Raw genomic sequence first — 11629 nt, 5'->3', positions numbered from 1 at the left:
TAATTACTTCATGAATTTTGCGAAAGGAATACAAATTAGTCATTGTAAGTAAAATGAAGTGAGGGTCGATCTTTGTAATGTTTCACCCCATTAAGAGTTTTATGTTGACCATAATTAGTCAGGAATATGGCAAAAATCATTTACACAGGATCTCCATTCATAATGCACATGTTGTCTTTCATAGTTCTAGTCAAGTGCACAGCTATCACAAGAATATGTAGAATTCTGTGAAACATTATTTCAAGGTAAGACTAATAGTGCATGTATTTCAATGCACGAGGTCCGACAGGGAGGTGAACTTAGGACATGGTTGGGAACATCAAAGTGGGACCAGGATTTCGTAGTTATTGTAGAAATGTGGCTCAAGGAGGGCAACTTAATGTTCTAGGGTTTGGATGCAACAAGAAGATAGAAGGGAAGGCAAGAATGGAAGGGGAGTGACACACACACGCATACACACAGGCGCTCCTATACACAGACACACACAAAGACACTCACATACACTCCTACAGACACACACACACTCACACTCACACATGCATCCTCTCCCAGACTTAGAGACTTTACACTCACACACAAATATACACTCTCTCTCACAGACACTCACAACCCCCCACCCCAGAGACACACACACACTCCCACATTCACTTCAGGAATTCCTGAAGAAGGGCTTATGCCCGAAACATCGATTCTCCTGTTCCTTGGATGCTGCCTGACCTGCTGCGCTTTTCCAGCAACACATTTTCAGCTCTGATCTCCAGCATCTGCAGTCCTCACTTTCTCCAGCTTCTCATACATGTCAGCAGTCATCAGTCATGGGATGGACATGCTGCTCTATGGCATAATCCTATGTCAATCACACACCGAGAGCATGCACTAGCGGCCTACACACCAAACGCACCACTCATGTTTTAACCAAAAGAGCACATCTCAAATTTCGAAGGTGGGGGGTAGTCCTCAGTGAAGTCAAGGAAGGTTATTGTCAGTCAGGGGATCCCAGTGCAGTTAGTCAAGGGCATTTTGCAATTATAGACTAAAGGTTTGGACATGCTCAGTTGACCACTTATGTCAGTCAGTGGGTCAATTTCACTACAGTCCAGAGAATAGACCACAATCAATCCTGCAGATGCAGTGCAAAAGCTTCACAGAACATCATTCAGGCAGTTGCATGGAGATTAGTCAGGGGTGCGGTTAGTCATCGGTCCATTGAATTCAGCCAAGGGTGTGTATCATGGTCAGTCCAGCGGATGAGTAGGGAACACTCCTGTGGTTCAGAAGTGGGGGAGTTCAATGTTGGGTATTGAATACACCAACCTGTTGTTCAAGATATTGTATGGGGTAAATTTGACTGGGAGGTGATCATGCATAAGAGGATGTGGGGTACTGTGGCAGGGAATATTATCTGTGGTCATCAATGTCATGATGGCCTCAGTGGGAGGAGCATGGGTCATGATATGGTTGGCAGGACAGAACTTAGGTATGTGACTCAGAGGTTAAGGATGAGAGCTGCAGGCATAATTTCACATGGTATGTGGAAACCTATGACGAAGTCAATTGTAAATGGCTATCGGAAAGAAAGGGACATGAAAGTTTTGGGAGGATGTTGGAGACCAGACTGAGCCTGAGACTCAATGTGCCTAGGCTAGAAACTCACCATGAAACTTGACAAAAATTACACTTGACTGAATTCTGCTGAGGTTCAGCCTTATGTCTGTTATTACCCATCTCTGTAATCTGATTAAGTATCAGAGCAAAATTAAACACTCGTGAAGTTGCAGGGAGTGTGAGCTCACAAATAAGAGCAACCTGAAAGACAGAAATCAAACAGAAAATCCAGAATTTCAAAAACTCGCTGAATAGCTTGAAGTTCCTCTGCAGTTCCCTCCTTATTTTGCTGTTTTCGAAGAAGGAAGATGGCAGGGGTGTCAGCCATGTTATTTTAAACTAGGGACTTGCGCTCCTTATTATATCAAAGGGAAACATGTGCCCACTGGAAATAAGTCACAAACGGTGAAAAACAGGTATGCCTCAGTGAAGCTACACCAGGCAGAGTGGAATTGGTTTTGCTCAGTTGGCTGAATTGTTGGCTTACAAAACAGTGTGATGCCAACAGTGTGGGTTCAATTCCCATCACCAGTTTGAGGTTATTATGAAGGGCTCTCCTTCTCAACCTCTTCCCTTGCCTGAGGTCTGGTGGTCCTCAAGTTAAATCATGACCAGTTGCTTCTCTCTAATGAGAAAGTAGCCCAATGGTCTGGCAAGTTGATGGTGACACAACAGCAGGCAGGCTGTACAAGGTGCAGCACTCCCAGTGACTGCCAAGGTCATCTCAACTTGAACTCCTGTTCCTTCAATCCATTCCAGAGTGCCTCAGAGGATCTCAGTAAAAGCACAGAGAGCAGATGTGTCAACCAGATGACTTACCTGTTTTCCACAGCTAATGACATCATTACTTTCCCCACAGGGATCTGGCAATAGCATAGCAGGCTATTGGATTTATTTCAGTTTATATGCCTCTCCCATCTTATCTAGCCTCACAGTTCATTGATATTAATTCATAAATTACACAATTTATTACTCTAACAATACACAACTGATAAATGATCATCTGCAAAGGATCATGCATGTCAATAATCATTTCCAAGACAGTAGTCATCATGATTTTATTTAAGGCAATCTACAATGCAAGTGCCACACTTGCTATCACCTACAAGAGGTTAAACAGCATTGCAATGATTGCAGTTACTTTCATGGTTTGGAAAACAAGTCTCTGGTGTCTGATCCTGGTCCTCCAAAACTGAGGAGAGACATAACCTAACTCTCCAGAGAGAAACTTCTCAGTCACCATGTGCTACCACCACCTGGTGCTCCTTATTTCTGTTTATCAGCCATTGCAGTTTGCTTCAGCTTTATTTTCTAAACCTCCAGGGTGTTGAAAGTGGTACTTGGAGTGAGGGATCATGTGTGCAATTATCTGGAAATGTGCCATAAGTCTTTTAGTTTGATTTGCTTTCACATGAAACACCTAGAGAAAAAGAAGAACGTATTCTTGCTGTGAACTTCCTGCTGCATTTTTACTTGTTCTCAGAATGTGGGAGACATTATCAAGGCATCATTTATTTACCATATTTAGTTATCTTGACGTTGCAGCTCACGTCCACCTACAAGCCTCAATTCTGGCGTGTGACAGAATATTCTTCAATTACTTGAATGGGTATTATTCCAATAGCACAGAAGAAACTCAGCACCATAACAGTTGCTGGGTCAAAATCCTTACGAACAACACAGAAAGGTAGACAGCATTTGTCAGTACTGAAGTCTGGAGGAGGTTGAAGACATTGGACTTTTATGTTCATTCACGTGGAGCAGTTTGATATCAAAGGGAAAGAGGCTGAAAATAGATTTTCTAAAACAATGGAGATGCAGCTGCAGGGAAGTGCAAGGAAGATTCAGGAATTTTTCTATTAAATCAAAGAAAAAAATACAGGAGAAAGAAAGATGGAGTATGAGTGTTCATCAGGAGGAGGAGGGGTAACAAGGCACATTGGGATGGCATGCTGGCTAGGTGATTAGCATTGCTGCCTCACTGCCCAGAGACCCAGGTTTGATTCCAGCCTTTGGCAACAGTCCATGCGGAGTTTGCACATTCTCCCTGTGTCTGTTCAGGTTTCCTCCGAGTGCTCCTAGATTCCTCCTACAGTCCAAACATGTGCAGGTGAGGTGGATTGGCCATGCTGAATTGCCCATAGTGTCTAGGGATGTGCAGACTATGTGGATCTGCCATGGGAAATTCAGAGTTACAAGGATAAGTTGGGGGAGTGCATCTGGGCGGAATGCTCTTCAGAGGGACAGTGTGGACTTGATGGGCTGAATGGCCTGGTTCCACTCTTGAGGGATTCTGTGGTTACATGTCCTTCATGCACTGGTCCGGGCCAATAGGTACAATCTACTTGCTATCTTTGAGGATAAGGATGTGGGGTGAACAAACAGAATGTTAACTGTGGTGTCATGAAACTGGAGACAGTCAAAGTATTGAGGGGATGCTAGAAGAGCAGAACAGAAAGACTGCAATTAAAAGGAAATTCAGGAATCAAAGGGACAGGTAGTGTCCTCTGCAATCTGGATTAAGATTGCAGAAGATTATGTTATTTTACCTGATGTAGGAACTTGGGAAGTGCAATGGGGAATGGGATGTGTGCTTGACTGGAGTGGGAACTAATTGTAGACAAGTGGGAGCGGTGTTGCAGTTGTGATGATGATGAGCAGAGGATCCAGTTGTCACAGTTCACAAGTAAGAAACAAAAGTCACATAAACCTTCAAGGAATGAAAACAATTATAAAATGGAAGCGTTAAAGAAACAGTAAAAAGGCACAAATATTGAGATCAAATTATAAAGCTTACACAGTAATGTGTATAGCATCCAAATGAAAAGCAAGAACTGGAAACAATAATCAACATCAAGAGCCATATGTGAATGAAGAAGGAACAACAAAAGAATAAAGAAGAATTAGGAGGGAGGAAAAATAGCAAAGTAGGAGAAAGAGGAGGGAAAGAAGAGGGAAGGAAAGTAAGGAGTAAAACTTTGTTGTACTCTCTTTAATGTGTCCACATCCTCTTGGAAGTGTGGTGACCAGAACTGCACACAATATTCCAAATGGCCAAGTCATAGTGAAATATCCAAAATGCACATGATCAATTTCCTGTCACACAGAACAATAGGATGGATACTGAAAGTCTATTGCCACACAGCTATAGCAAATTATTCACATCCATCAGCAATGACAGATAGCACAACTCAAAGTGAAGCTGCAAAACCAAGTTGTGATGCTTGTGTAAGGTTTAACCTGCATGTCCTTGGGGAGGAGGGGAGTTAAAGTGTTCAGCCATAGAGTGGTGGGGTTGGATGTTCTCCCGCACACGCAAGTCCTGGGCCTCCTCCACCCGCCAAACCATTACCCCTGATGCCTAGAGGAGGAATGCCTATATTCTGCCTTGGGGCCCTGCAACCACATGGGATAAATGTGGATTTCAACAGCTTCCTCATTTCCCTTCCCTCCACATTATCCCAGTCCCAAGCCTTGAACTCAGCCCGCCCTCCAGACCCATCCATCAATGCCCCCTCTGACCTATCATCTTCTCCCTCACCTTCATCCACCTATCGTTTTCCCAGCTACCTTCCCCCAAACCCCATCCCCTCCCATTTGTCTCTCAGCCCCGGCCCACAAACCTCATTCCTCATGAAGGGCTTATGCCTGAAACATTCATTCTCCTGCTCCTCGTTACTGCCTGATCAGATGGAGGGACAGATAGTGTTGAGGAGACAGGGAGGCTACAGAAAAACTTCACTAGCTGGGAAAGTGGATAAAGATAGAATACAATGTAGGAAGGTTTGAGGTTATGCATTTCGTTAGGAAGAATAGAGTATAGACCATTTTCTAAAAAGGGAAAGGCTTCAGAAATCTGAAGTACAAAGGGACTTAGGAGTCCTGCTGCATGACTCCCTTAACATACTGCTGAGGTTGTATAAGGCTCTTGTCAGACACATTTGGAGTATTGTGAGCAGTTTTGGGCCCCATATCTAAGGAAGGATGTTCTGGCCTCGAAGGCGGTCCAGAGGAGGTTTACGAAAATGATCCCAGGGATGAAGGCCTTATCATATGAAGAGCTGTTGAAGACTCTGGGTCTGTACTCAATGGAGTTTCAAAGAAGAAGGAGGGAATCTGATTGAAACTTACAGAATACTGAGGCCTGGATAGAGCGGATGTGGAAAAGATGTTTCTGCTAGTAGGAGAAGCTGGAGTTCAAGGGAATAGCCTCAGAATAAAGGGTTGACCTTTTAGAACTGAGAAAAGGAGGAATTTCTTCAGCCAGAGGGTGGTGAATTTGTGAAACTTATAGCCACAGATGGCTGTAGAGGCCAAGTCATTCAGTGTAGTTAAGACAGAAATAGGTAAGTTCTTGATTAATAAGGGGATCAAAGGCTATAGAGAAATGGTAGGAAAATGGGGTTGAGAAATGTATTAAACATGATCAAATGGTGGAGCAGACCTGATGGACTGAACAGCTTACTTCTGCTCCTATATCTTACAATCATATGGCCTAATTAACATATAGGAAGCAATCAGACTAGATCATACCTGCGATGGTGTTTGTCCCAGGAAACCACATCAAGACCCTTCTAAATATTTGTACAGCACTTGGGCAATCACTTGGGTATCGATTAGTTGGAGACAAATCGCTTTTACAATGAGACACTAATTGAGAGAGGAATTTCCAGTCATAATCCAGTCAAGGAATATGCAATGCACTGGCTGTGACTAGGTTTGGATCATTGGGCAGTTGGAGTGTGAAGTATGTGACAAGCCACTCGTGATTAAATGACTGTTTTCTTTACAGAACTGGACAAAATCAACTGGGAAGCTGAAGGAACAGTACACCAAGGGGGTTCCTTCCCTCTTGCAACATCTCAGCCAACTTGCCCAGTTTTACATTTAGACTGCTATTTGACCATCTCTGTGCTGCATTTCTTTTCTTAAAACACACAACTGAGCTAGTGCTGCTGTTGTTGGAAGATTATATAAATAATCTATCCATCGTTTTAAACTGTCTCAATGCCAAGAGTAGCAGAACAACCGAGTTAAAGCAGCAGGACCATCAAGTTCAGGCTGAAGCTGAAGCTAAGTTGCCAACCTTCCAGAGCCAGATAGCACTTTAGTTGTGCTAGACTCTAAATTACTTAGTTCATCGTGTGTGTGTGTACGTGCCTGTGTGTGTGTGTGTGTATATACGCGCCTGTGTGTGTGTGTGTGTGTATACGCACCTGTGTGTGTGTGTACACACCTGTATGCGTGTACACACCTGTGTGTGTGTGTGTGTGAGTGTCAGCCTGAGTGTAAAGGTCAGAGAAAATTTAATATTCTACTTGTACTGAGTTAAATACAATTGAATTATCACCTTTTTATAAACTCAAGAACATATCTTTTGGGACGCAACATGTGAACAGTTAAATACTCATGGAATTGGCAAGCATTTTTTTTAAGGAAAATCATCCACAGTCAAAAACAAGCAGGAAAACAATGCATCACCTTCCCACCTGCTTGCAAACATGAGCAATAACTGGGAGATATGTGGTGTTCCCATCCATTTGCTGCCCTAGCTCTTCTTGATGACAGAGGATATGGATTTAGGGAAGAGCTGGCAAAGGAGCAGTCTCTTGTGAAGATAGTTTTTACTCAACCGCGATGTGCTAATATCGGAGGGAATTTGGTATGGTGGATGGTATGCTGTTTTAAGCAGATGGATTTGTTCCTGGTTAGTGTTGAGCTCCTTGATTGATCTAAGAACCAAACCAATCTAGGTAAACAGAAAGTATTTCATTACCCTATTGTCGTCTGCCTAGTACTTCGTACAATAAAAATAACTTGCATTTATGCCATCACTTTTACAAAATAAACTATCCCAATGCAATTCACAGGATCATCAAAAACATTTGAAACCAAGCTGCATGAGACATCATCAGGCAGGAGGTAAAAATTTCCTTTGAGGAGTGCCCTCAAAGAAGCAAAGAAGTTGAGAAACTTACAAATGGAATTCCAGGCCTTAGGGCAGGGCAGCATAAGATGGAGCATTTTAAATTGGGGATGGAGTAGATATTAACATAAATCCACTGGATTAGATAAAATTAAGTTAAATTAAATTAAAATGAGAATAGGAAAGTGAAGTCTGGTGAGAACGTTATGGTTAGAAAGGTCATTGCTTTTAATGTGTTTCAGTGTTTTGCTGAAGGAACTTGCATGTGTTTTTATAGAAGGTTGCAATTCATCAGTAATGAACTGAACTGTCATAGAGCCATAGAGATGCACAGCATGGAAACAGACCCTTCAGTCCAAACGTCCATGCCGACCAGACATCCCAATTCAACTAATCCCACCTGTCAGCACCTGGCCCATATCCCTCCAAACCTTTCCTATTCATATACCCATCCAAATGCCTTTATGTTGCAATTGTACCAGCCTCCACCACTTCCTCTGGCAGCTCATTCCATACACGTACCACCCACTGCGTGAAAACGTTGACCCTTAGGTTTCTTTTATATCTTTCCCCTCTCACCCTAAATCTGTGCCCTCTAGTTCTGGTATTGCAGACCCCAGGGAAAAAAACCTTGTCTATTTATCCTATCCATGCCCCTCATAATTTTGTAAACCTCTATAAGGTCACCCTTCAGCCTCCGATACTCCAGGGAAAACAGCCCCAGCCTGTTCAGCCTCTCCCTATAGCTCAAATCCTCCAACCATGGCAACATCTTTGTAAATCTTTTCTGAACCCTTTCAAGTTTCACAACATCTTTCTGACCAGTAGGAGACCAGAATTGCACACAATATTCCAACAGTGGCCTAACCAATATCCTGTACAGCCGCAACATGATCTCCCAATCCTGTACTCAATACTCTGACCAATAAAGGAAAGTATATCAAATGCCTTCTTCACTATCCTATCTACCTGCGACTCCAATTTGAAGAAGCTATGAACCTGCACTCCAAGGCCTCTTTGTTCAGCAACATTCCCTAGGACCTTACCATTAAGTGTATAAGTCCTACTAAGATTTGCTTTCCCAAAATGCAGCACCTCACATTTATCTGAAATAAACCCCATCTGCCAATTCTCAGCCCATTAGCCCAACTGATCAAGATCCTGTTGTAATGTGAGGTAACCCTCTTCGCTGTCCACTACACCTCCAATTTTGGTGTCATCTGCAAACTTACTAACCAGACCTCTTATGCTCGTATTCAAATCATTTATTTCAATGACAAAAAGTACAGTACCCAGCACTGATTCTTGTGGCACTCCACTGGTCACAGGTCTCCAGTCTGAAAAACAACCCTCCACCACCACCACCAAAGGTCTTCTACCTTTGAGCCAGTTCTGTATCCAAATGGCTAGTTCTCCCTGTATTCCATGAGATCTAACCTTACTAACCAGTATCCCATGGGGAACATGGTTGAACGCCTTACTGAAGTCCATATAGGTCACATCTATCGCTCTGCCCTCATCAGTCCTCTTTGTTACTTCTTCAAAAAACTGTCACAGCAACTCTAAAAAAGCTGAAGTTCTGTTTAAAGACAGACAGCAATAGACAATTTATCAGTTAACAACTTGTGATTGTCACATAGAATTCTGCTGTGTAAATGTCATATTATTGATTGGATGACTTAAAAGTGAGCAAGCTAAAACTAAGGTCAAAGTTTTTTAAAAGTAAGAGAAAAGCTTCTTTCCGGGGAGAATCAAGCAAGTCTTAATGAACAATTAATGAAACTAACCATGGAAGGTGACATGTTTGTGATGTTTGATGGTCAAACTGATTGCTTGCTGAGGACAGAGCAGTGTAAAAGTTTAAAGATGAAAATCACACAACACCAGACTATAGTCCAACAGGTTTATTTGGAAGCACAAGTTTTCAGAGCACTGATCCTTCAACAGGTGGTTGTAGACTTCTACAACCACTTGATGATGGAGCAGCACTCCAAAAGCTAATGCTTCCAAATAAACCTGTTGGACTATAACCTGGTGTTGTGTGATCTTTCAACTTTGTACACCCCAGTCCAACACCGGCATCTTCAACTTGTGTAAAAGTTTGAATACATAGCTTCTTTTTATAGAAAAAGGATATAAAAAGAGTTTGCCTTAGAACACAGTTAGTTACCTCAGGAGCGACCATCCGATTAGTGGCTGGAAATTGGATGGGAGGGTTGAACTGGTCTGATCCCCACCAAGTCCATCTAACTAGATTCATTTGTGATTGTAAGTCATGTATGGGCAAGTTTTTCGTAGGTTTGTTTGTAGTGTACATTACTATAATAAAGAGCTTTGCGTATATTCCGTTGTTTGAATTACTTTTGGTTAGTGATATCCAGAGTAAAGCCAACAGTCCAAAGAAAGTGGGAACAAAAGCCTATAGTTCTCAAGAGTCTAGAATTAGGATATAGATGTCTTCAAACATCATGGATAGAAGTGATCAAATGAAAAGGGTAAGACTATCAGGACGTTTTAAATCAAAGATAAAAATTTTTAAGTTGAAATATTACTTAACCTGAGAACCAATATAGGTCAGCAAGCACAGAGATGATGGATGAGTAAAGATATTCAGCAGATGCTTAAATAAGCTCAGGTTTATGGACAGTCGGATGTCAGATGGAGGACGCCATCTTGGAGTGTGCCAAGTCAAGTCTAGATGTAACAATGGCTTGAAAGACGGTTTCAACAGATGAGCTGAGAAAGATAGTCAAAAGATGTTGCAGGGAAGGAAATGGATATTCTTTTTGACAAGTATAGACTGTGGCTAAATTTGACACCAAAGGTGTGAACAGTCTGACAGAGTTACAGTTACCAGACAGAGTCAGCAGATATTTAATAGAACTAGTGCATAATAGATCATCAAACTGAAACACTCTCTGCACAGATGATACTACACCTGTGAAGTATTTACAACCTTCTGTTTTCATTTTCTATATGTGAAGTATTTCATGCATTTCATGGTAGATGGAGGACAATGTGGGAAAGTATGAGGTTATGCATTTTGGTACAAAGAGTAGAGGTGTACTATCTTGTCTAAATGGGAAGAGGCTTCAGAAAACAAGCACAGAGGGACTTGAGAGTGTAAGTTCAGATTCTCTTAAGGTTAACATGCAGTTACAGCTGCCAGTTAGGAAGACAAATGCAATTCATTTCAACACGGTCAGAATACAAGAGCAGAGATTACTGTTGAGGCTGGAAGGGCTCTGGTCAGACCACATTTAGAAGGTTGCAAGGAGTTTTGGTCACAATAACAAAGATGTGCTGGCACTGGGGACACTCTTGAGGAGGTTTATTATGGGATGAAGGATATTAGGATCAGTTGAGGACTCTGGGTCTGTGATCAATAGAGTTTAGAAGAATGGTGGGGGACCTCATTGAAACTTACAGAATACTGAGAGGCTTGGATGGAATGGATGTAGAGAAGATGTTTTGACTACCAGAAGAGCCTGGGACCCAAGAATAGAGCCTCAGATTGAAAAGACAACCTTTTTGAACTAAATAGTGGAGAAATTCCTTCAGTCAGTGTGTGGGTGAATCTGTGGGACTCATTGCCATAGAGGGCTGTTGAGGCCAAGTTATTGTCTGTTTTGAAGATAGACTAAGACAATCAAGTCCTTCAGTGAGAAGGCAGAAGAATGGATTTTGGAAACAGATCAGCCATGGTTGAATGGCGGAGTAGACTCTATCCACCAACTGGCCAAATTCTGCTTTTATATCTTATGGCATTCAATTTCTGCTGCTTTATTTGTAGATTTTCCTTACTTATAATTAGAGATAAGATTTTCTGAAAACTATGTGTAACTTAAAAATGAAAAATGTGACGCAACTGCAACTGAAGTGAAACATTAGGAAGGCAAATGCAATGTTGGCATTCATTTCAAGGGGGACAGAATACAAGAGCAGCGATTGCTGTTGAGGCTGGAAAGGCTCTGGTCATATTTTTTAACACCATTCGTGTATCTCTTGAAGCATTATTTATTGTAAAGGTAGAAATGTTTACCATATACTGGAAAATGAATCCTGATTGCAAAGTAAACCCCAACTTAGCTTTCTTGT

This window comes from Chiloscyllium plagiosum, chromosome 13 (assembly GCF_004010195.1).
Source record: "Chiloscyllium plagiosum isolate BGI_BamShark_2017 chromosome 13, ASM401019v2, whole genome shotgun sequence".
Classification (NCBI taxonomy): domain Eukaryota; kingdom Metazoa; phylum Chordata; class Chondrichthyes; order Orectolobiformes; family Hemiscylliidae; genus Chiloscyllium; species Chiloscyllium plagiosum.
Note: the sequence above shows the minus strand (reverse complement) of the source record.